This window comes from Ambystoma mexicanum, chromosome 5q, assembly GCF_040938575.1.
Source record: "Ambystoma mexicanum isolate Mex_15411 chromosome 5q, UKY_AmexF1_1, whole genome shotgun sequence".
NCBI classification, from domain to species: Eukaryota; Metazoa; Chordata; class Amphibia; order Caudata; family Ambystomatidae; genus Ambystoma; species Ambystoma mexicanum.
The window spans coordinates 60,342,519-60,366,403 of record NC_090933.1 but is presented as its reverse complement, the minus strand read 5'-3'; the positions used below and the strand labels follow the sequence as shown (position 1 = coordinate 60,366,403).

At 51.8% G+C, this 23,885-nt stretch overlaps 1 protein-coding gene and 2 long non-coding RNA genes across 5 annotated transcripts in view; 2 read left to right on the top strand and 1 right to left on the bottom strand.

Annotated features, from left to right (window-relative positions):
- LOC138497207 (uncharacterized) overlaps positions 1-23,885 on the bottom strand; it is a 795,999-nt gene that overhangs the window by 437,252 nt on the left and 334,862 nt on the right. The window lies entirely within an intron of this gene.
- Positions 1-23,885, top strand: part of C5QH18orf21 (chromosome 5q C18orf21 homolog) — a 224,792-nt gene that overhangs the window by 138,502 nt on the left and 62,405 nt on the right. The gene's annotated exons all lie outside the window — the stretch shown is intronic.
- On the top strand, positions 2,556-23,192 carry LOC138497208 (uncharacterized). The gene is made up of 3 exons (XR_011278541.1): positions 2,556-2,639; positions 21,637-21,804; positions 22,484-23,192. It is a non-coding gene; the product is annotated as an uncharacterized lncRNA (long non-coding RNA).

Below are 23,885 nucleotides of genomic sequence, written 5' to 3'. Positions count from 1 at the left end.
TTGCCCTCTTCCTTCGCATCACTCTCTTTTTAAAACCCTTTTCTCTCTTTAGACCCAATCCTCTGTCTCTCCCCCTTTTTCTCTTGCAACCTCATTTTTCCCTTCCTCTTCTCCTCTGGATATAATTGTGTCCCTCTCTCTCCTGTTCTCACGCATCTGTATTTTAGCGTTACCCTCCGTTCTGTGTCACTTTCTCCCTCTCTTGAATCCTCCTGAGTCTTCCTGTTCACTTTATATTTGGGTGTTTCCAAAACCTGGAAATAAATATGCACTTTCTCCAGTCCCTGATCTGTCTTCTGCTCTCTGGTCCATGTTGGTGGAAGGGCAGAGACTGCCTGGCTGCCCTGTATGCCGCCCAGGCAACAACAAAAAGTAAACACAGCATGCTGTGTTTTCCTGTAAGGGGCAATGGGGGCCTAATTGTTTTTCAATGGGTGAGTCTTGTGCATCGCAAGGCATGGCATGAGCCCCACCGCGGAGGTGGGGGGGATGTGCCTCACAGATTGAAGAACGCTGCACTAGATGCTCCAGAACCACCCTTTTGTGGAACTGGCCTGGGAACTGTATCACAAAACAGTTTACAGTTTTCTCTATTGCTTTATGGTTTGCAGTGTCTCGCACCTTCCCAGCCACCTCACGGATTTGTACGTGTTCCCGTTACCTTCCCCTAGGGAACTCTTTACCGGTTTTGCCAAGGTTCACGGGTCGACAATTCTTAGTTCAACTTCTTCCTTCAGTGGTTCTCTGCATCCCACCTCTCTCCACCTCGAGGTAGCCTGGTCCACCTCGGCATAGCTGTCGGACCCGTTGCGCCCGCTGTGACAAGCTACACCTCCACCATGGTCTCTCACTCTCTGCTGATAGTCACCTACTCGGTTTTGCGGTAGGTATGGTAGGCATCCGTTGTCAGACCAAACGGTCCACCCACTATAGGTCATGCCCCACCTCCCAGTCTGCCAGTTAACGACTTACTGGCAAGACACTTCTCGGGTGTCCCTCTATTTCTCTTCTCATCTTTGGAGACAAGCTTCTTTGCTGTCTCCCAAAGCCCTGCACCAACTCTCCTGACTTCAATGTGGCCTACTCGGTCGCCTGGTTCTCCCTCCGGTTATACCACAGCTTTCAGCTTGCCAAAACCGCACGGGCCATTCTCGGACGGGTCAGAGGATGACTAAGAACGCAGTCCATCTTTGTTGTTCAATTTAAATAGGCGGGTCAGCCCAAAGTAACGTACTTTCAATTGATATCAGCTGCTCTATCCTTCATCCCGCTCAAGTGTGGCGTTTTTGAGCACTTATTTGTCTCGGTACCTTTGTCATCCGATTGATTCAATATTTCATAATAACACATAGTTTCAGAAGTGGTCTTAGGTTGATGAAATGTGGGCGTTATCGTCAACCTGCCGGGTGGGATTTCACAGGGGTTGTGCCTCACAATTGTGTCCTTATCTCCAGGAGAGGAGTCCCTCCCTATGAGATCCTACCACTCCTTGAGGGGGGAACTATTGGTGAGTGGCCTCACCTCCCTAGCCTCATGGGAAGGGATTCTCTCCTGGGGAGAAGTGACACCATCTGAAGGATGACATCACAGTGGAGACATTCTGCCACACACTGACGTCACTGACATCACAGACACAGGCACTTAGATACTAAGTGAGGAGAAGGGAAAGCCAGATACCCCACACATGCATTGGCAAAGTCAGTAGACTCCTGCACCCACAAAAGACACATGTGCGGGCACCAGCCACTTCTGATACTCGAACTTAGAGGAGACACACACAGAACAAGAAAAGGCAGTGTAAACAAGACAACAGTGTTGGATGTCTGGCAATTCTGTAGTCCTACTTTTGTTTCCAGTACTCCCTCCCCCTGTCCCCTCATCCTTTTACCAAACTGATAAAGACCTCTTTATTAATACTGTCAGGATTGAAGGTGCTGCATAATTTTAATCAACAAAATGTTCAGAAGCAGCAGCTTTGCTGCAAGGATGCGGTGAGGGAAGCATTGGGGTGGCAATGGGAGACTGGTGGAAATAACTTTCACAACATGGCCAACACAGTAATGCAAGAACTGAAGGCGTAGGCCGTTCTGCATCACTGAGCGTCTGACTGGCACAGCACTCATCTCTATCTATGTACCTTCTAAAGCTTAGCCAAAACTCTAAAGCACTCTTGCCAGACTGAAACTGCAAGTGGAAAGGATTAGAAAGTGAATATCATATTGACTCCTTTCGTATGCGTATGTACATGAATTGGAGAGTTTAGTGACATTTTAATCAGTGATGTTGAAGAACGAGGGGCAACGTCTCCTGTCACATTGTTTTTGGTTTCTCATTGAGAATGGATCAGTGCTTCCTTTGTTTATCGACGTGTCTGTGTCTGCCTTTGTTAGTTGACCCAGTACGGTCGTATGCACAAATGCTTTTTCAATGAGACTTCAATCGAAAGGACAGGAAAATCTATATTCGTTTTCATCACATCTAATGGCATTTCAGCAGTTAGTGACGTCTGGTAATTAGTATATAACTAGTAAGAGTTGTACTGCAGGGCTCGTTTACTGGGACAGAGGATTTGTGTCGCTGAACAGGCAGTGCATCATTGCAGGCAGCGAGTTGGCTGTCCCATGGCTACTTTCACATCGGTGAGTTGTAATTCCCCTCTCTATATTTTGCTTGTCTGACTCATTAAAAAGGTAAGAAAGGCAAGATTGTGACTAGAATGTGAAAGTGACAGAGGTAGGCAGATGTGGCTTTTAAGGGCAAGGTATGATAGTATGAGGACCCCTGAGGAAGTTTGGTGCTAGTAGGTTAAAGTAACAAGACCTTAGACCCTGGAGAAAGTTGTTCCAGCCATTACAAAAAGGCAGAAATTTGGTTACCACCTTTGTACGGTAGAAAGATTTCAGTTTTTAACCTTTATCCGCAAATATTGGGATAATATCTGTGCTGAACAGGGGCAACATTGTTAGTTGTTGCTTTCATACATCGAGAGGCTGTGTACAGAGGGGCATCACTCACAATGCTCACAATTGTATGCATTAAGAGATCAATATGCCCAAAACTATAAACATGAATGAACTCGGATACCTCCCCATGTAAAGCGCTAGAGCCAAGTGATTTTGAGTGGTCAACTCATGCTGGCGATATTGAAGTGGGATCTCACTGCCCACTTGAGTCACTAGTAAGTACTTCATGAACACTCTTCCCCACACCAACGGCCCTGCTTAAAATGAAACATATTTGGCAGACTTGTTGTGAAATTAGGTATTGTGTACTTGCAGGGTAATTTGATGGAAGTGTTTGTTTCCTGGTAAGCAACCCAGCATGCACCCTCTCTGGCCTTGGAGAAGATGGGTAAGGGGCAGGTCAGAGTTTTCTCAGGGCAAAGGCGTTAATCCTGATTATCACTCATCAGGTTGGCAATCTAATCACTTTTGCCCAGGTCGTGGGAAAGTTGAGGCAGATCTTTTTTGACTGCTCAGAGACAAACCCGAACGATTCTGCCTGCACGCTCATAAAAGCCGCATGTGCAATTCAAAGGATGCACACACAGCTGTCACAAGCATGACAGTAGAGCCATCAGCTGACTGCAGCGTGTGCTGATATCTCAGCCCGCACTGCAGTCCAGACCACAACACACCTCCCCAATAAGATAATAAACTTAACACATCATCTTTCAGTTATCTAGGGATCCGTCTCACCCTGAATGAAGCTTTTCCAAGTTTCTTCTACCTTTTCCCCAGTACACTGTCTCTGTACGGTAGAGTCTTCCATGTTCTTGGTTCCTTGGCTCCACCCAGAACGGGCTCCTGCCTGTCTAATGGACCATCATTTGCAGATCTTGATTCAAGCTTCCTCCTGAGACAGCGGGGGTAGCGTCAATGCCAGCTGCATTGGTTCTCAATTCCAATGAGACTACCCATCTAAAATTGTCTCTCGGATCTCTTCTCTCACATCCTTTGATCCACCGCTTCGGTGCCACTGGCACCACACTCCGCAACCCACACATTATTTGCAACTCCACCGCCACACTCTCTGCTTCGTAACACTTGACCAGCTCTCTCACACTCCACTTTGTTCCATCTTCCAATATCACCACTGTACCCAGTACCCTACGAATTATTTTATGACTATTTTATGACTTGAAAACTGCAGAATATTCTTCACCCTTCTCCTGGAATTTTTTATTTTCACTAGGTCTCCTACCTGAAACAATTCCAAGCGAGTACGTCTCCTGACATCAAACTATTTCTTATATCTCTCCTGACACACTTCCGCTCTGTGAATAAGTTCTTCTGTGTTTACTTTTAATGGGACTGACGTGCCCAACCACTCTGGAGCCAACTCGCAGATAGGTCTCCGTTCCTTTAGGGACACAAATGGCGAGGCCCCAGTGGATGAATGAGGCGTGGTTCGGTATGCCCACTCCATATCCCTCACTGCCCTTGCAACATCCAATTGGGACATGTAGGCCAGCTGTAGTGTCCCCTTCACCACACAATTAAATCTCTGTACAACAACCTACAGACCCTGTTCCATTCTCCATCTACTGCACATTCCTCTCGCCACGTTGTTGGGTCCAAAACTGCTTTAAGTAATGTGTGATATGATATGGCATTTATAACGCGCCTATACACAAGTGTTTCAAGGCGCGACGAGGCAAGGAGGGGGACAAAGGGAGAACAAACGACGATCCTACTAGGCCAGGTGTCATTCAGATAGCGCAAGTGCATGGGAAGGGGGGGGGGAGGAAAAGTGCGCAGGGGGAAGGGAGAGGGGAAGTGCAGTACATGGGAAGTGGAATAAATATGACACATAAACAGCCAGCTAGTGGCAAGTGCAGACGTAAGTGCTAATAAGGGGACTGAAGGGATACAGAAAAACGGTCCCCAAGTGCGGGGGATGCCAGGGACAGTGGTCGAAGTGAGCAGGAGTGGTGCTCATCTACTTTTTAAAATTACGTTTTAAAGCTCCTATACTTTTATTTTAAAAAGAAACCGTTCCGGAATGGTTTAGTTTTAAAATAAAAGTGTAGGAAGACATTGCAGCTTGCAATTTCAGTGCACTGCACTGAATGTTCCCTTAAACAGCAGGTGTAAGTGTTTGGGGGATTGTATTGTCCGTGGTAGGGGCATGCCGATGGGGTTTGTGGAGAGTGGGTTCAAGCCAGCAGGGAACATAGTTCCACTACTTCTTTTTGTACACTTCAACCACTGGCCAGAGAGGCAGTGCAGGTGGGTAATTGACGGGGCCTGGACCAGAGATAAAAAAGGGTGGCCAGGTAACCAGTGCAATTTCGGTCAGCAATTCAGCAAGGGAGGGGAGGAGAGAAAGCAGAAGCAAAGAGGAAGGTTTTGAGGTGTTTCCGGGACCGGAGATGGTTCTCCTCAAGTTTCAGGGACACAGGAAGGCTGTTCCAGAGAGAGGCCCCTACTGAAGAGAGTGATCTGCCACCAACTCGTTGCTTGGAGAAGCGACTGACCCTAGCAGAGTTGGAGGCAGATGAGCGAAGAGCTCGAGAAGGGAGATATTTAGGAAGAGCGAGTTGACGGTATTTCGGTCCCAGACCCCAGAAGGCCTTGTGTACAATGCAGAGGGTTTTCAACTTAATCCTCGCAGCCACTGGGAGCCAGTGCAGAGATTTCAGTCCTGGAGAGATACGATCCCTGGGCTTGAGGCCAAGAACACGTCTTGCAGTCCTGTTCTGGATAAGTTGCAGAGGGCGGAGAGTAGAGGCAGGCAGATTTAGATAGAGGCTGTTACAGTAGTCCAGCTTGGAGAGGACCAGGGCTCTGGAGACAGCTTCTGGGGGAAGGAGAGGAAAGGAAGAATACCTCTAAGGAGGTGCAGCTGGTAGTGGGACTGCTTAGAGACGTCAGAGATGTGAGGGGAGAAGGAGAGTGCAGAGTCGAAAATGACCCCGAGGTTTTTAGCCTTGCAGGTGGGAGTGGGAGGAGGGCCAAGAGAGGCCGGCCAGAGAGCTGCAGGGAAGGAGGGAGTGGGTGTGCCGATGAGTAGAATCTCAGTCTTACTAGCATTAAGGCAGAGGTCGTTGGCGGCACACCATTCCTGGATGGCAGACAGACAGTCAGAGATGAGGGAAAGAGAGGAGGAGGCCGAGGGTAGCCTGAAAATGAGCTGGGTATCATCCGCATAGCACTGAAAGTTGGGACAGAGAGCGCAAATGCGGTGGGCAAGGAGTGCCAGGTATTGGTTGAACAGCCAGGGAGAGAGGTTCGATCCCTGGGGGACACCACAGGTACAGAAAAGGATGTCAGAGAGGAAGGACCCAAGTTGTACCTGTGATGGTCGGTCGGAGAGGAAAGAAGTCAGCCACGCCAGAGACTAACCAGTGATACCCAGGTTATCACGGAGACGGTTGAGAAGGATGGCATGGTTGACAGTGTCAAAGGCAGAAGAGAGATCAAGCAAGATAAGAACGCAAGGGGTGTTAGAGTCGAGGTTGGTGAGCAGGTCTTCCCAGATGTTCAGGAGAGCAGTTTCTGTGCTTCTGGCAGCTCTTAAGCCAGACTGATGGTCATGAAGTTAACCAACAGATTCAGTGTGGAGATTGAGCTGGGAGATGGCCAGTTTCTCCAGGAGCTTGCTCAGGAAGGGAGTGATGGAGATTGGGCGATAGTTAGCCGGGCAGGAGGGGTCGGCAGAGGGTTTCTTAAGAAGAGGGTGCACAAGGGAGTGCTTCAGGGGGGAAGGGAAGACTCCAGTGGCGAAGGAGTGATTGCAGAAATCTGCCAGGGAAGGCGCCAGGGAGTCTATGTGATCCTTGATAGTTTTGGAGGAACAGGGGTGAACCTGTTTCGACAAGGCTTTCAAAGATAGGACTTGTCTAGAAACCTCGTCTGGAGAGAAAAGGGGAAAGGCAGAGAAGGAGGGAGGAGGGGTGGCTGCAGAAGGGCCGGAGGAAGAGCAGGGAATAGCGGGAGGGGGGTGAGAGAGGGAGAGTGAGGACAGGATGTCCTGAGTTTTTGAAATGAAGTGAAAAGCCAGTGCAGTGCAGAGGGCCTGGGAAGGGACAGGAGAGGTAGAGACTGCGGCAGGATTGGCCAGTTCCTTGCAGATTTTAAAGAGTTCAGCCGAGTTGTTAGATGCCGCAGAGACGCGCGCTTGGATATGGGCTCCCTTCTTGGTGAGGACGGAGAGCCGGTATTGCCTTTGCAGCAGGCGGCATGCCAGTTTGTCAGAGGATGAACCTGAAGCACGCCATTTACTCTCGGCAACCCTACACTTGCATTTAAGGGTGACGAGGTCTGAGTCATACCAGGAGTTACACTTGGCTTTGGGCTTCAGACGGATTCTCATGACAGGGGCAAGGATGAGAGGATCACATATAGAAGAGTGGAGTATGGTAAGGGCTGTGTCAGGGTGAGAGTCAGCCAGGGGGGGAGGAGGGGGTGAGAAGGTGGCGGCGAAAGCCTCAACTGACACATGCTTCATGGGTCGGGTGACCGAGAAGGTGGGTGGCAGTGACGGAGGTGGCTTGGCCTGCGGGGTAGGGAGGGTGAGGTGGGAGGATAGGAGAAAGTGGTCACTCCAGGAGAGAGGAGTGGAGAGAGGGACAGAGAGGGGAAGGTCTGAAGAGATCAGTACATCAAGAGTGTGCCCTGCAGAATGAGTCGGGCCAGAGGGGAGAATGGTGAGTGAGAGAGAGTCGCAGAGGTAGAGAAAGAGTTCAGAGGGGGGACAGGAGGCATCCAGGTAGAAGGAGGAGTTGAGTAGTTGAGGCCAGGAGTGAGGAGGAGAGGTCCACCCACCCAGAGAGGAAGGAAGAAACCCGACCAGGTGGCCGATAGATAGTAGCCACAGCGAGGGAGTGGCTAGGCGAAAGAGAGAGCCTGCAGATGAGGCATTCAAAAGAGGAGTAGGCCTGCGTAGGGATGACAGAGGCAGGAATCCACTCAGGGAAGATGAGGGCTACCCCACCCCCAGAGCGATTGGGCCTGGGCTCAAAGAGGATCTTGTAGCCATCAGGTAGGAGCGTGTCAAAGCTGGTGACAGAGCTGGCCGTAAACCATGTCTCAGTGAGACCGAGGACATCGAGGTCAAGTTCTTCAAGAAGGCGGCAGATATCAGAGGAGTGTTTGACAGCGGAGCGGGAGTTAAGAGTGGCAATGTGGAGAAGGTTGCCCACCTTGAAGGACTTCCGGGGAGGGGTACAGATCAGAGGTACGCCCTGCGGAAGTGTAGAGAGCGCCCGAGAGGTGGCAGAGAGGGAGGAGGAAGGGAAGGTAGCCAAGGAAAGGGAGGAGGGGACAGCAGGAGGAGAAAGGAAGTTGATGAGGCACGGAAAGCGTCTATCAAAGAGATGAAGGTTGGCCTGAGGGCCTTGGACCAAGACGGTCCCATTAGAGTAGACATTAATGATGACCTTAGAGGATAGGAAGGAGGCCAGGAGGGCGTCCCAACGGGTACCACCATTAATGGGAGAAGAGGAGAAAGGAGAGAGAACAGAGACCATACGAGGGGTCCATAGATCTGGTGAAGGAACGACAAAGAAGATGTCGGTGAGAGTTTCCTTGGAGGAGGCACTGATGTAGGTGTCGGAGATAGGGAGGCCTGGGTTGGAGACCAGGTTGTCCTTTTTAAACTTTTTCCTACCAGACTTAGTGAGGAGAGCAGGATAGTCAATAGAGAAGCAGTTTGAAAAGATAGGGGAGACAGAGAGCACCATAGAGTAGGTTGCAGGGGAAGGGGGTCTAGGGGGTAGACAGACAAGACAGCGAGAGGCAAGTGCGCAGGAGAGTGGGACAAGACGATGGCACTAAGGAGGTGAGCGTAATAAAGGCACAGGACATTCAAGACAGGAAAGAAGACATACATAAATTTGAGAATCCTAGAGGGGGAGAAAAGGCCTAGGTTTCAACAATGCGGTACTAAGTCGGGCGGATTTGTGCATGAAGAACAGCAGAGGTTAACAGCTAGTGGGCAGGAGGAGGGGCGAGCAGGAGGTCGAAGGGAGAGGGCTGGTGCCAGGAGTCCCCAGCGGACACCTGCAGACACAACAGGAGCCGCAGCAGTGGGAGCCGCCCTTTGCCTAAGGGGCCCTTAGCTGAGGGTGCTGCCGGGCAGGGGGGCTGCCCAGGAGGGTCATTTAAACCCGGAAGGCACCCAATAGGAAGGGGGGAAGGGGGAATGTGGGCGGGAGGGAGTACCAGGAAGTGGCTGCAGAGGGAGTGGGGAGGGGGGCGATCAAGCGCTCGGAGCGCGGGCCAGATAATACAATTGAAAAACAAAAATCACCTAAAAACACTCACTGGAGGCCCACGGGGGCCGTACAGGGGTTTAACATGCAAGCTGGGCACGGCTAACGGCGACTGCTCACACCCACTCTGCTCAACAAAGAAGCGAGCGGGGAGAGCAGCCGTTGAGTATTCCTGGAGGGACAACCGACGGCACCAATCAGAGGGGAGGCGGGCGTACAGGTAGGCAGGAGGGAGGGAGGACCAGGAAGTGGCTGCAGGGGGAGGGGAGAGAACAATCGCTCAGAGCGCGGGCCAGATAATACAATTGAAAAACAAAAATCACCCAAAAACACTCACTGGAGGCCCACAGGGGCCGTGCAGGTGTTTAACCTGCAGGCTGGGCACGGCTAACGGCGACTGCTCACACCCGCTCCGCTCAACAAAGAGAGTGCAACTACTGCTTCTTGCTCAAAAGGCAGCTCATGTACCCCCTCAATTGGCAACCTGGACAAACAATCTGCAACAAATTTAGTCAACCCAGGGCTATATACTATTTTAAAATGATATTAGTAGGCAAACCACCACTATTGTGCTCTATCAAGGCATGCACTAAAGATTTGTGGTCTGTCTTTAACAAAAATTGTATACTCCAAAGGAAATATTTCAAATGATTTACTGCCCATTAGCAAGCTAATGCCTCTGTTAGCATGCTAATGGGCATATAGTTTCTTTCTGCTCCTTGCAGGGATCTAGGGGGAAATGCCACTACCACATCTTGTCCCTCTTTTACTTGGGTAAGCACAGCTCCCAGTCCTACTGCACTAGCATCAGTTGTTAGCACAGTGTTCTTACACAGTTCAAACATCCCCTGCGTCGGGGCGTGAAGAACACCTTTCTTTATTCTTTCAAAGGCTTCATCATGACATTCAGACTATGTAAAAGCAAAGTTTTTCTTCACTAAGTCCCTCAGCAGGCCACTCAAAGTGGCAAACTTCTCTACAAACTTAGAATAATACTCAGATAACTGATGAAATGCTCTCGAGTTGTCTTGGTCATGGGGTGCGGGAGATTTTACTATTGCTTCTACCAGAATGGTGCTGGGTTTGAATCCCTCTTGATTTGATAACGTGCCCTAAGTAAGATACTGCTTTCACTTTGAACCTACACTTGTCTTTTTTAACTGTCAACCCCGCCTTCTGAAGTACAGACAGCACCTTCCTTACACATGCATCATGCTGATCTGCTCCTGATGTCAAGATCAGGATATCAACTTGGAAACATCTCACGTTCTCCATACCACCAAACAGAAATGGCATCATACATTGAAATACGGTGGCTGCAAAGGCCAAACCAAAAGGCATTCTCCTGAACCTATATGCTCTGAACGGAGTCACAGGCAATGTGAGAACCTTTGACTCTGGATGCAACTTTATCTGATGATATGCACTGGAGAGATCTATAGTCGTGAAGTACCTTGCCCCATCTAAGAACATTAGAATTTCTTGCACTCTTGGAAGAGCGTCCCAGTCAACCCATATGCTATTGTTCAAAGAGCGCAAATCAAAACACATGCAAATCTCTCCATCTGGTTTTCTTGCTATGACCGCCGGGGAGACTCACTCAGCCGATTCAATAGGTTCAATTACATTAACTTGGCATAGCTTATCTAATTCAGCTTTGAGTTTGTCCTTAAGCATTAGGGGCACAGGCCTTACTTTATGGGCAACTGCTATTGCATCTCTTTTTAAAATGATCTTGTGCTGAAATCATTTCAAACAACCAATCTTGTCACTGAAAACCTTTTTAAACTCACTGCACAAATCTCCCTCCACCAGCATCACTGGTTCACTTGCATTCGGGTCAAGTATAATGCTCAATGATTTCTGATGTCACCAACTCAGCAGAGACACCCTGTTGTCTGCCACATACATTCTGCCCCGGGTATCTCTGCCCTTAAATCCAATCTCCACAATGTATGATTCTTATTGGAAAACCCCCATAACCTTTAGGACTAATGTCAGAGGCTTGTAGGTCAGACATCTTTCACCCTAAATTTTCAAATGTATTCAAGCCAACTACTGTGTACTTTGATCCTAAATCCGCCATTATGCGCAAATCGTGACCAGCAATCTGGACAGTGCACCAAGGCACAGCCACATCATGTTCATCAATAGTAGCAATCATAATAGCATTTACTTCTTCCTGTAAGAATTGCATGCCATGTTACCGACACCTAGAAGTGGGCATTGTATAGATTCTATGGGGGTAATTCATAGAATTCAGCGCACAAGTGGCGCACGCGGCAAGTGCATAGTGTGCACGTGCGGCAGTCTGCGCAAGCCGCGTGCGCCAAAATCCATTTCCGCGCTCCGCGTATTCATGGATTTTAACATCCTAAACCAGCAGTGGCGCAGAGTGGCGCAGCGACCCTGCAGCAGCACCATTTACGCCCCCAACCCCTCCCCGTGTGCCATGAACAGCGCACAAATCCAGTACATAGCCCACAGGCCAGTGGACCAGCATACAGCCCCCCAACCACGAAAAAGTCTGTAAAAATCCCTGCGCACCCCTCCGAATACACGTACTGCGCTGTGTGGGAAGTATTACACGCGATTGGCCCTGTGCGAGCGAGGTACGTGTATTTCCGGGGTGCGCGGGAAGTTTCACACGCGATTGGCCCTCTGCGAGCGGGTACGTGTATTTCCGGGGTGCGCGGGAAGTTTCACACGCGATTTGCCCTGTGCAAGCGGGTACGTGTATTTCTGGGGTGCGTGGGAAGTTTCACACGCGATTGGCACTGTGCGAGCGGGGTACGTGTATTTCGAGGGTGCGCAGGAAGTTTCAAATGTAATTGGCCCTGTGCGAGCGGGGTACATGTATTTTCGGGGTGCGCGGGAAGTTTCACATGCGATTGGCCCCCTGCGAGCGGGGTACGTGTATTTCGGGGGTGCGCGGGAAGTTTCACACACGGTTGGCCCTGTGCGAGCGGGGTACGTGTATTTCCAGGGTGCGCGGGAAGTTTCACATGCGATTGGCCCCCTGCGAGTGGGGTACGTGTATTTCTGGGGTGCGCGGGAAGTTTCACACTCGATTGGCCCTCTGCGAGCGGGGTACGTGTATTTCTGGGGTGCGCTGGAAGTTTTACACGCGATTGGCCCTGTGCGAGCGGGGTACGTGTATTTCTGGGGTGCGCGGGAAGATTCACACGCGATAGGCCCTGTGCAAGCAGGGTACGTGTATTTCCGGGGTGCGCGGGATGTTTCACACGCGATTGGCCCCATGCGAGCGGGGGTACGTGTATTTCTAGGCTGCGTGGGAAGTTTCACACGCGATTGGCCCTGTGCGAGCGGGGTACGTGTATTTCTGGGGTGCGCGGGAAGTTTCACACGCGATTGGCCCTGTGCGAGCAGGGTACGTGTATTTCGGGGGTGCATGGGAAGTTGTACGTGTATTTCTGGGGGTGCGATTGGCCCTCTGCGAGCGGGGTACGTGTATTTCGGGGGTGCCCCAACGAATTGGCAGTGTGTGTCCTCCCAGGTGTGCCCTCTCCCCCCTCCCCAGGGCCTGCAGTCAGACCCCAACACAGGGGTACACACTGCACCCCTGGCCATGCCCCACAGGCAGCCCATCCACCCTTCTGAAGCCCCCCAGGCAGCCCACATGTCACCATGCACAAGTGAGCACTGACATATGTCCCCCAGCACCCCCATCCACCCAGCATTGAGGGGCACCTGCCAGCAGGCCCAGACTCATTTCCCCCAGCACCCCCATCCACCCAGCATTGAGGGGCACCTGCCAGCAGGCCCCGACTCATGTCCCCCAGAACCCCCATCCACCCAGCATTGAGGGGCACCTGCCAGCAGGCCTCGACTCATGTCCCCCAGCACCCCATCCACCCAGCATTGAGGGGCACCTGCCAGCAGGCCCCGACCCATGTCTCCCAGCACCCCCATCCACCCAGCATTGAGGGGCACCTACCAGCATGCCCCGACTCATGTCCCCCAGCACCCCATCCACCCAGCATTGAGGGGCACCTGCCAGAAGGTCCCGACTCATGTCCCCCAGCACCCCATCCACCCAGCATTGACATGCAATGATTTCACCAATCCACCACACACCGACATGCCTATGTCACGACACAAATCAAAAGTCAACCATGTACATCAACACATGTCGATCTCACACACACACACACTGTGCAAAACCACAATTTGACATGCATGAACCCAATGAGCGAATCCCACACATGGAATTATTAACTAAATCAATGTAATGAAATGAAAGTCAAAAAAATAATACAAAAATGAAATGAAATGCATGTATGTCCAAAAATGTGAAAAATGAAATGTAGATGCAATCCAAATAAATCCAGAAGAAAAATGGTCCAAAATCATTGTCCACCAAAACAAATCCAAAGGAAACGTAAAAATGAAAATCCATTGCCCCATGGTGAAATTCAAAGAAAATGCACACATAAATCCAAAGTCCAACTACGTACAATCAATTTTGAAAGGGTCCATGAGCCCAACGAAAGAAATGAAACCTATCTAAAAAACTACCTAAGAAAAGACCTATATACAAAAGTGTGGGGCATAGTCCAATCACCCCAAAAGAAATGATAATGAAAAGGAAACCTAACACTAAAAACTATTTACAATGGCGGCAGGCTAGTCCGACGGCTCACTTTCCGATGTCCCAGGCCAGGGCATCATCGAACTCCTGCTGAATGTCCTGGAGGCGGTCCTCTTCCATGGCTGAGGGTTCGCAGGGACGATGCCATGTTGACCTCCAACTCCCTGCCAATTGCCTCGAGGCTCTCGGCCCGCCTCAGTGCCCTCCGCATGGAGTTCTCCGCCCTGACCATTGTGAGCCGTGCCTCTTACGCCCGCCGCCGCTCCGCATCTATGGCCTGGCCCAACCGCTGCCACACGGAAGACACCTCCAATCCTGGGTCCTCCTGCCCTCTGGCCGATGCCTGCCTCTCGGATGTTGAAGGCCCGAGCCATCATGGCTCCCACCTTGTTGCTGCTGCTGCTGTGCCTGTGCCCTGGCTCTTGCTGCCTGCACGTCCTCCTCTGGCTGGGGTGCAGTTGTTGTGGTGGCCTACGCTGCTGGATGTCTGACTCCCGACTGTGGCAGGGATGTGTCCTCCACCAGCCTGGCCACAGGGTCAGAGGCAGCTCCACAGGGTACCCAGGTGATACATGGGTGGGAAGATGGCATGGAGAACGACTGGCACATAGGGGTTCAGGTGAGGAGAGGGTCGGAATAAGGTCCAGCATACGAAGGAATCCAGCCCTGGTGAGCTGACCCAGTAGGTCAACGCGGTCAACGAGGCATCCGAGATGACGTGCAGTGTCTTCACGAAAACACTGCAGGTCACCTCGCATGCCCCGTTGATGCAACGCCATCCCAGCCAGGACAGGCTCAACCCGGTCCTGGATTGCCACGCCCGCAGGGAGAGGAAGGCCAGTTGTTGTGCGCTCATCCCCTCCCTGAAAACGGGTCTGGACGTAGGCATCGCTGCTGGTGCAGGATGATGCAGTCACAGGATCGGCGACAGGATTACACACAGGCACCTCTGCGGCAGCCTGTGCTGCCTCCTGTCCCTGCCCCTGCACTGCACCACTAGCACCAGTGGAATCCCCACCTCCAGACCCCGTGTGTGTCCCTTCCACGGCCTCCTCCTCCACCAAACCCCCCACCAACCTGGATGACTCCATGCCATCTTCCTCCGTCGGACCCTGTGGGGTCTCAACTGCCCCTTCTGCTGCCAAGGAGTCCACTTCCGCCTCTTGGACATACCCTCGGAAGCTGCGGCCTGGGACACGGCACCAGACTCCTCACTCCCCGACGAGATGACAACCTGGGAGGGGAGCCGGGCCTTGCGTCTCCGGCTGGTGGTGCGATCCCTGCCGCTTTTCTCCACAGCACTCTCTCCGCCCTCTTCATCAGTTGACGCTGCAGACAGGGAGAGATAGAAGACCGGCATCAGGGCACTGTACAATGGACTGATACACACATGACAGTAGTGCATGAGTGGCAGTGTAAAACGACAGACATGGCATCACACTCCCCAACACACGTCATTTCAACTCACACACGTGAGCAAATCAACAGGAATCGTGCACCAGGCAGCACCGTCCATACACAAACAACAGCATGAGCAGCCGAAGGTAAGCCTGACGTCACATGAAACACGGGGAGTGCACAACACGCACACAGGTCACCAGACTTACATGCATGTGTACATCTCCACCAACTGTCGCAGTGATAAGATCGCCATCCATATCACATCTCGCATTCAGCCTTCTACATGTCAGTGTCACATGCATCCATGTTGCATGACAGTTGCACACTTGTCACATACACACACATGCACATGTACACAGTGCAGATACATGCAGCAGGAACCTACATCCATGTGTGACACCACAACCATGCCTTTGCCCAGCATGCTTGCCAACACATACACCATCGATGTGTCTCACACATGAGAGGAATCACATGTGGCTGGTTCACGTCCCTGTACATACGCATCCATACATGGCCCTACAAAGACATATGTTGAACCTGCACACTCCTGGCACCCCACGCACAGCGTACAATTAGTAGGCATGTACACTTACCGCTTGACTCCAGACGGGTCTGCCTTTCAAGGACCTGGATGTGGAGCGCTGGGTGTATACGTTCCAGGACCCTTATTTGGATGGTGGTAAGGCGGACCCCGCACCCCTTGCCATCCGCTGGCTTCAACAGGCGCTGGGCCTTGCTGAGGGTCCTGGACCTGAAGTCCTCCCAGCGCTTTCGGACGTGTTGAATGTCGCGGACTGCCACCTCCTCCGCGTTGATGGCAGTCACGATGTCCATCCAGATCCTCTTCCGTCCTTCATTGTCGGCGCAAACTTCCAAAGAGGGCATCATACTGCCCCAGGACATGCTCCACCAGGACACCAACTTCACTGGCACTGAAGCTGGTGGCCCTCTGCCTCTCTGGCTGGGGGTTGCAAGTGGTGCCAGATGGTGTAGACATGGCAACCCCAGAGGCAGGTGTGGGTGTGCAACTGGGTCCTGTGGCTGGGCTGTGGAGCGATGGTATCCCAGTCGGGAGTCTTCAGTTCCAGCAGGGGTGGTCACAGCAACTGCACCCCTGGCTGACGTGCAGGCACCAAATAGCAGGGCACGTGGGCAGCAGGCAGGCAGGCAGCAGCAGATGGCAGGTGGGAGCGTGCTCGGGGCTATGGCGGGCAGGAATATGGCCTTCTGGGCAGGATTGTGGTCTTCTGTGTGTTGTTGCGTGGCCAGCTTGATACGGAGTGATTTGGCACGTGAAAGAATTGCACGTCTGAGCGAAATTCGAGGAAAGGCCTTTAGCGCGTCTGTGACGTTACGCGCGCAGGCGTTTCCAACAACAGGGGTGCATAGTGGATCAGCATGTGAAAAAACCACACATCCGTGTGGGAATGCGTGTAATTCGAGGAAAGGACCGAAGTGCGTAAGTGACGTGACGCACGCGGCCGTTTCCTTCAGCACGGGTTAAAGGTGAGCGGGGCCAGCAGTTTGCTGTACGTGCCTTTCGTGGAGACCGACGTGTGTGTTGCTACTTCATGTTTCGCGCGCCATCACTACTTCACAGCGGATGAAGGACGTATCTCTTCTTTTGGCAGGGGTATTGGCTACGCGTGTTTTTCATCATCGCGCTATTCTGACAGTGAGTCGTGCACGCTATTTTTCCCACTGCGGGTGTCCCTGTGTATCGCACCCATTTCCGAGGTCATAGTAGCCTGCGTGTCCCACGCGTATGCGTTTTTCGTGTTACTGGGTGCCACCGCGTACTGCGGGAGGTTAATTCCACGCACGTAGGCTACAGGGGTTGCGTGCACGGTTTTACTGCAGTTTTGGGGTGCCTAAGCGTTGCGTGACCCGTCACTACATCACCGGGGTCACATACAGCCTTGCAGGTGCAGGGGTGCTGTTAACATCTTGCATCCCACCCCCTTCGCTCCAATTGCCCACGACAATTGTGGTGTACACCTCCCATTGGCACTCCTCCGTCTGTGCCGGCACTACTCCATCTGTGCCACGGTTGGGAGGCCACCAAAGGTGAGGGGCACCTCAGCTGGGCGTCCTCCTCGTGGCAGGCGTGGTCAGGGACGTGGCTGGGGTGACCAGGGAGTAGGGGGACTCCAGGGTGTCCAGCGTGGCCACAGAGGGGGAATGTTGTGCCATGTGTCTGTGCAGTCATGCCACCACCCCCTGTGGTTCCGGTGGATGCAGCTTCTGCATCTGGCACTGGCACCTGTGTGACCCGGTAGTCCGTTTCATCGACTGCCACGGGCCCAAGGGTAGTGGTAGCTGCAGGTGCAGCTGTGGACACCACTACCCAGGCTCAGGGTCTGCCAGCGCAGGCTGCGTTGACACTTGAAGAGTCCTTGGAAGATTCCAACAGGGCAGGAGGGAAACCGTAGGTGCACGCAGGGCTGCCCTGACCGAGACGCGTGTCCCTCGGGCAGTAATCTGCTGCCCCGACCAGCCGGGTGTTGGCAAGTGCAGGGGCAGATGCAGCCAACAACACCCCGGTTGTGAGTCTGCCAACCAGGACAGTCGCGGTCAATGACCCTGGCACAGTAGATGTTGCTGCGCAGGGTTCATTAGAGGGCACCCAGCTGCCACTGACGCAAGTCAGGCCTTTGGTCATCCCTCCACCTGCCACTCCCTTGGCTCAATCCACCGGTGCCACTGGCCATACTGATCAGGGTGGCATTTGCCAGCCAGGGTCTGCGCCACAATCCAAGAGGAGGAAGGTTGCACCTGCAGCACAGGCTGGGACCCCACACACAGTGACGACCTCCTGCATGTCGAGGAAGAAGCCTTTCTGCAACCAGGAACTGGACTTCCTCGTGGACTACGTGCGGGACCACAGCCGTGACATGCTAGTGGGGCCTAATTGTCAGACTACGGCTGCCCACCGTGATACCCACTGGAAGCAAGTTGCGGAACATTTGAGTGCATTCGGCCATGAGGTGCGCACGGCGCAAGAGTGTAAAAAGCATTGGAATGACCTCAAACGCAGCGCTAAGGCTAAGCGTGCCTCAAATTACAACTTGACTCTGGTGACTGGCAGTGGGCCTGCACCTGAGGAGGAAGACCTCACTCCGCACGAGTCACTCGTTGCGGAGTTCATACCACCTGAATCGGTCGAAGGAGTGGGAGAGATGCCGGACTTTGATGCCCAGTCCAGTGAGTGTTGCTGCGTGTATGCTGAGGACATGTGTCTTTTACTTGTGTGATGTGTTGTGCATGACTGCCACTACATGTCACGTGTACATGGTTCTGATGTGCAAGTAATGCAATGCTTCATTGATGCATGTCTGCTCTGCTGGATGGTGGACATTTGGAGCGGACGGGGACCGCATCACCACTATTGCACCCTACTTACATGCTGGTCACCAGGATGCCCCTTCGGTCCATGTTCCAGCTCACTGGACCTTCTGCATGTAGCCTGGGGTGACCTTGCTCTCAGCCCCGGGACTATGTCATAGCATGACTGACATGCATGTGTCCGCTGCCTGCATGTGGGTACTCCACATAGGCATGCTCCCTTGCCCCTCCACCCCCCCCTCTGCACCCCAATTCCACCTTTGCACTGGTCTGCTTCAATTTTGCCGTTGAGTACTTGCCTGTTCATGCGTCCTGTATAGATGCTAACTTCCACCAGCCAATCTGCCAGACATATGCTGTGGGGTACATATTTTGTACTTGATGCAGGGTGTCTCACTTGGACTGCCTATGTGTCCTTGCCTGGATGATCATTGTAGTACGTGCCCAGGGTGACCTACATGGCATGGCATTTCATCAGCCTTCCCATGGCCACTGTGGCTCAGTCCTGCGTCGCAAACATGTTTAGGGTGTGACAGTCTGTGTGGCTCACAGGCCTCGGCCTGTTTCATGGCCAATGACTCTGTCCAACTGGTGTAGTGTCTTCTTCACACGTGGGTGTACTCCGGAGGTTTCATCATGTGTCCTGCTTACTGTCCCATCATCATCTGCTGTGTTGTCACCTGAATTGCATGATGCAAGTGATGCTAGTCAACACTGTCTGTCAATACACAGGTCTATGGTCATCCTTTTGATACCAAGGGATCCCTGCATTTGCACTTGGGGGAGGGGTGGTTTGCTTGTAGCTATGCTACCCATTGCATGCACGTTGCACGTGATGGCTGAAGTTGACCTTGCACTGCCGTCACATTTTCTGATACACATCATGAAGTACTTGTACATGTGGATAGTGAGTAACGTACAAAAGTGCTGCACTGCATCGACCCACTTTAGAGCAATATAACCCCTTCTACATGCCTAATCACAGAAGCAATGTCAAGTTGACCCAGCATGCATGGCAGGTTCTCTTTTGTGTGTGACATGTCTGCTTCATGTGTCTGGTGTCTGTGTGATGTCTATGTGTGTGTGTGTGTGTGTGTGTTGTGTGCTTCTAACATGTGTAGTGACCTTTTTTCTCTCTTCTTCAGATGATGACGCAATGGAGCCAGAGGATGGTGTTGTCATGCCAGGCACAGGGTTGTTATCACTACCGCAACCCGGCACAAGTGAGGGTCGTGGGGTGGTAGGCCACGAAAACCCACATGTGCTACAGTCCATCTTGTCTCTGGCTGGCAATGAGTCCAGCCCTGATGACCACTCTGACGTCCATGTCGAGTTGGATGAGCATCAGGTCCATATGTCAGGGGTGAGTGATTCTGATTTGGGCACTCCTCTGTCCACAACACCTGCATTGAGGGGTCAGACAGTCTTGGAACCTCCGCCTGTGGTGGATCGGGACACAGGGTCACCCTCCACACCAGTCGCTGATGTGCCTGGGCCATCACGTCGACGGGGGGCATGTAGTCGTGCAGCCACGGGCGGTGCCAACACAACGAGGACACCCGGTCCTTGGGTCCCGCAGGGGGTCAAGAGCAGCAACGCGGTCGCCGCGCGCAACCGCAGTATACTGAGTGGGAGCAAGACATGACTGCCAATTCTGAACGCCAGGGGGCAGCAATGGAGAACATTGCTGTGAGCATGGAGCGTGTGGCCCAATCCGTGCTCCCCCCTGCTAGGCAGGTGCTTCTCCAGCAGCAGGCGGCACGGTCCACGGCCCGCTCGCTCAGGCTGGGCATGGCAGCCTCAGACAGGGCACGCCAGGCTGAAATGGTGTCTTTGCGTCGAGCAATTGCTGCTCACGCAGAGGCACACATGGAGGTCCTGAGGGAGGAGTATGCTACCCTCAGACCCACTCTGGGTGTCCTTCTGATGTCCCAGAGGGAGCGGTCAGAGGAGAGGTTTGCGCAGCTTGAGTGTACCATCTCGGCTGAGCTAAATGCTTCCCGGGAGGTGCATCAGTTGTCCAGCCAGGCCTTGCAGGAGGAACTCTGTGTTACATGTGTTACCTTGCAAGAGGAAGCACGCGTATCATGTGAGGTCCTGCATGTAGACATATGTGTCATCGCCGCACAGAACCAGACTCAACCGTCCGGCAGACTTGCTGCCAACGAGGGGCAAGCTGCGGCTAGGCGTGGTCAGGCTCCTGTGCCACGTCCCCCTTTCCAGGAAGAGCCCGACTCGGACGACGAGGTATCTCCCACATAGGTCGGGCTGTGCAGGTGTTGAGCCCATGGAGGTTTTTTTTTCCTCAACATCGCATGTGGGTGTAGAGCAGCACCCTGTACCCCCCCCCCCCCTCCTGGATGCCTCCCCACCCCTGGGTCGTATGTGGCCATTTTTGATTTTTCTTTTACTTTAGTTAGTTAAGTTTCTATTTGATAGTAGTTTAATTAGGTAATGTAGGTTTTTCATGGTTAGTGTAATTAGTTAATATAGTTTAAAATTGCTTGTCTATTGTGCTTTCATGTGACGGTGTGGTGCTTTGTGGCTTTTGAAAGCATCCACTGTCTGTTCCAGCTGGGCCCTTCAGGCTTGTCTTGTGTATGTGTTTGCAGCTTGGGGTCCTGACTCACATATGCCACTCCTGCATCCCTTATCCATGGGCTCGCAAGGATGGTTCGGTGTAACAGCCTATTACGCAAGGGCTTTGGACTGTCATATCTGTGGCATGTCCGCTGCTGTCCTACGTGTGTTAACACCCCTAGTGGGGATAATAGGGGTGTTATTGACCACTGTTCTTCTTTTGCTAGATGGGGGGGTTTCATGATTCATGTGTACATTAATTGCTATACATTGTGTGGTATGATTCTTAACTTTACTGTACATGTGCTTGTTGCAATTCATGCTGTAGATAGTGTTTACCACACTTTGCCTGTGAAAGTCGCACTGATGGTGTGATTTCTGATGTACGTCTCTGACATGGTCCAGTCATGAAATGCCTGAAGAGACACACACAGGTGATTCCAAAGCATTAATCATGTGTTTCATGCACTTTCTGCAGGGGGATGAGCCTCCAGACCACCTTTGCCTGCAGACATGGCCCGTTGGACGTCTGGAAGCTGGACACGTTTGGTGGTGCTGACATGCGCATGTGTGCGTAAGCAGAGCCACAGGGATTGCGCTCATACATCCAAAAAAAGCTGACGTGTTTCAAGGGACTCCAGGCAAGGTGAGCAGCACAGGGGGGCCACAGCGCAGCCAACCTTCCACCAGGCCAGTTGCACATGCATGCTTAGTAGCTGCACTGACGATGAGCTTGGACAAATATTGGTGTTGAAGCACACAATACAGCTCAGATGCGTTGGTGGACTAATGGCTAGTTGATGGGGAAAGTTGTCTGGGGCACCTGCAGGGGCAGTGGCACATACACTCCGGTCGACCATGGTCCATTGAGGCAGTTGTATTAGCCATGTAGCGTTCCAAGACATGGAAAGAAGCAGCTCACAGGGACAGACAGCGAGGGACAGACCTGTGTGCAGTGCATTTTGTTTCCATGTAGAATTTGACACATGCACTACCTACTTTATTTTGGTTATGGTGTAACACGACTTGTTTTGAAATCGTACCTTGCTATATGCGTCTGGCTGCTTACCCAGGGAACATTGCATGTTGTATGAATCGTGACACATTGGTCTTCCATTTGCCACACACCCCCCGGCGCCTGACTTACTGCTTTGACTGTGTATGAACCATCACAGGGTGAATGTTACGTATGGGTACGAAGCACCACACCAGATTGTTTCTTTGTAGAGTAGTTTGGAGAGTAGTTTGTTACTTTGGGGCATGTATGGTGGTGTGTTTGTGTGTTATAGGCACACACAAATTAGTAACTGTGGCTCTCTTTGCAGCATTGAACTGCTCCTGTTACCGGACATGAGAGTGCGCAGGCAGGAGGCCAGCACTCACCCCAGAGATAAGTTTCTCTTTGAGTTCCATTTGAGTAATTTGGTACTATGTGCATGATGAACAAGTTTGGTCTGATTGTGTATGTGTTAATGTGAGTAGTACATTTTTGTGCATTCCCTACTTTCCCTTGTCAATCCTACTCCCCTCTCCGGCCCCTCTTTGCGGTTATCCAGATTACCAATGCCTATCCCGACTACATATCCCTGACCCTCCTTCCCCACCAGGGTCGCAGAGGCCTGTGTAAGGTTGACCTTGCAGGCACCCAGACCACGGTGGGGGTGGTTGGTTCGTGCCACTCCTGCGCCTGTACACAGGAGCTGTGACAGTACACATCAGTTCGTGGTGCATCATTGTATATCATGTACCAAACATGGTACACATCCTGTTGTGACATTGTTTTACTGTGCTACCTTGGTTGTTCCATCATTGTGCTAGTACTTGTGCTTTGTGATGTACTCCTACTTCAAGTCATCTACTTGAGACTCTTCTGGTGTATTTTGCTGCCTGCAGGCTTTTTGCTGGTTTGTGTGTTTGCCTACTTTGAGTTATCTTTGATTTGGTATTTTTGCATGTTCAGGTGGACTCTGAGGGTGCTGTACACTTTTTACACGCAAGGTGGAAGATGGAGACAAAGGGGAAGGGTGATCCTGTGGCCAGGTAGGCTTCAAGGAAGAAGACTACATAACCCAGGCGCTGTTGATCAGTGGGTCATGGTGATTTGTGAGGGAGGGGGGGTTTTTTGCTGTTGACAGTTGCCTTGCCCTACAGTGTGATGGGCACCCTGACATTGTAATTGTGGTATCCTATGTACATGATGTATTCTGCTGATCAATGCCTGTTCATGTGTTGTGTTTACCTTTCAGGTGTGAGGGCATAGTTGTGGTTTGACATGCTGGGGTGTACACATGGTCAATGTTCACATGTGATGTGTAGAGGACACTGATGGTCACTTGATTGCACATGCATGTATTGAGTGCATGTCCCTACTGACACACACACTCGCACTATGATCCACAACATGTACAACCACCCTTCCATGTCCACATGTACACTCAGTTTGCCTTCTGGGGCCCACTGTGTCCCTGCAGTACATGATCTATGACCATTTGTGGATCCTGTACATGCGTAATTTGCTTTTTGATGTAGTTTGTCGTTTTGATGTGATGCTCAGGGTGTGCGTCACACACAATGGCTGGTCACTATGCTGTGTGATGAGCAGTGTGTTGCAGGAGATGGACACAGCACACGGATTCTGCAGTGTTGATTTTTCAATGCACAATGTGCATGTAAACAGGCATTCATTGTTATGTTTCAACTACAACAGTTGGAATGCATTTGGGAATT